Source organism: Echinops telfairi, unplaced genomic scaffold (assembly GCF_000313985.2).
Source record: "Echinops telfairi isolate 266 unplaced genomic scaffold, ASM31398v2 ScPeMD7_11;HRSCAF=52, whole genome shotgun sequence".
In the NCBI taxonomy this organism is placed as follows: Eukaryota; Metazoa; Chordata; class Mammalia; order Afrosoricida; family Tenrecidae; genus Echinops; species Echinops telfairi.
In genome coordinates this window covers 4,532,198-4,534,328 of record NW_022103908.1, presented here as the reverse complement: position 1 = coordinate 4,534,328, position 2,131 = coordinate 4,532,198, and the positions used below count along the sequence as shown (strand labels likewise).

At 47.1% G+C, this 2,131-nt stretch overlaps 1 protein-coding gene across 2 annotated transcripts in view; it reads right to left on the bottom strand.

The window, feature by feature from the left end:
- Window positions 1-316, bottom strand: part of SMAD9 (SMAD family member 9) — a 50,624-nt gene extending 50,308 nt beyond the window's left edge. For both annotated transcript variants that reach the window (XM_004711245.2, XM_004711246.2), the window contains exon 1: window positions 70-316. The gene's annotated coding sequence lies outside the window, so the exon portion shown is untranslated. The remainder of the gene's footprint in view (window positions 1-69) is intronic.
- Between the last annotated feature and the right edge of the window lie 1,815 nt (window positions 317-2,131).

Below are 2,131 nucleotides of genomic sequence, written 5' to 3'. Positions count from 1 at the left end.
AATGATAGTAAAGGAAAAACAGAGGTTGGCATCTTGATACCAAGGAAAGAGACAAATAAAAAGACTTACTCAGTGACCTAAAGGAGCTGGCAGCTCTCCTTCTGAGCTCAGACTCGGAAGACCAAAGACTCCTGCTTCCAAGGAGTGCTCCTTACTCAGAATTCCGGAGAAGGCCGTGCTGTCTCGGAGAACACGGAGTTGGCCGGCCTGGAGAAGGCAGAGGCGGGCACGGAGCCCCTCTGCGGATACCAGCTCCAACCAAACAGCCCGGCTTTACTCAGGTTGACTTAGTTTAGTGAGGCTTCTTTGGTGGAAAACCCTGGGGGTTTAAAAAAGGTAAATTAAAATTTGACAACTGACTTCCACATCCCAGGATCCTAAAATGAGGTATGTCTGAACGCACAAATGGAGCCTATTGACTTCTCAAAACATGTTTTCCTTCCTGCATTCTAGCTTCTTTCTAGCCATTGGCCCAAGCAGGGGTCATTCTAGACTTAGAACAATCCTTGGACATTATATTCCTTGTTTTTCACACATTCAACCAGTCACCAAATCCTACTGATGGGCCAGGTCACATATTTCTTGGGTTTGTCTCATCCCCGACACTCCTAATTCAACTTTAGCCACTGATCCTTAATGAGACTCCACACAGCTCATCCTTCCCCCAAGAAAGTGTGCTGTCTTTGTGATCGTCCAAGTTCAAGAGCTGACCCAATCTCTCCCCCTCCAGAACCAATAACTACTTCCAGAGGTTAGGACTACAGGTGTCATTATCTTTCAAGCCTGGGGGTGGGGCACACGTTTAATGTTTGCCTGTTTACCAAAAGATGGAGGATCGTGCCCACACAGAGACACCCTGGAACAAAGGCCCAATGAGCACTTCTCTTGATCATCCATTGAAACTATCCAGTGCAAACTCTTTGGAGAGCAATTCTACTGACACATGTGGCGTCGTCATGAGTCAGCATCAACTCAATGGCAACTGGTTTAGGTGCTTTCAAAACTCTTCTCCTAAAGTTTCAATGAATTACATGTTGAAAGACATCTATTTTGCATGAAAAGCCAATAACTCTCATGCAGGCAGGGTGTAACTTTGATTTATAACATACATTTCAAACATGGCTCTTCACAATCTTTCATCTCCAAATGACACAGCCACCTCATCTCCTCTAGCTCGTTCCCTTAACCCATCACTCCCTACCCTCTGCCCAGAAGGCCAGTGTGGAGCTACATACAGTCCCTCCTTCCACACAACTCAGAAAGCACCTCCCTGGAACACCTCACCCACCCTCTGGCTCCCATCCCAGGCAATGATAATCACCTCTTTTCTGCTCCTCTGGGCTCCCATGGCACTTAGTGCATGCCTTTATAATAGTTTAAACAACACTTAACTACATATGTTTGTTATTTCTATTCCGCACTTGAGGAAATAGGATGGGCACCATGTCTGATCACTGCTGGCTACACAGTAGGAAGGAGAATTAAACTCCATACCAGCCTAAGGCTTATTCCCACAAGGCAGAGGTCAGACATGCCTCCACCCTCCAACTTCACTTGCCCTACTCTTAACACCAATGGTACCTCTCACAACATTCCACTTCTGTGGCTGGACACCACAATCCATTGCAACTCACAAGACAAAACAATTATGGATTTATTCACGAGGCTAACTGGTTACAAAATCAGGGTCAGAACCATTAAGGAAAAAGTTCTATCTGAAATGTCTCTTCTCAATCTTGCTTGAAAGCTTGACTCTCTCTCTCTATGGTCCTCATCCATGTACCACTTGGCCTCTGCCGCCAGGGCAAGCTTTAGAAAGCTCCTTTAGGTAAATGAAGTGGGGGGAGAAAGAGAGAGTGGAGCACATCCTGGCCCACCAAGCCTTGAGGACGATATCCCTGCTCAGAGCAGCGAATGCACAGAGAGGACCTTATAGCCACCCCCACTATGAGACATGATATCCCTCATTGACCCATAGCGCTTTGGGGGACAACACTGGAGACACAGTGCGGGAGTTGCACCCGATCTGACTCCAAGGGGAGCAGAGCAAGGAAGTCCCCAGGTAGTACCAAAAATAGACTTTGGGGCCAGGGCGTGGCAACCCATCAGACTCAACCAGAAAACACTCCTA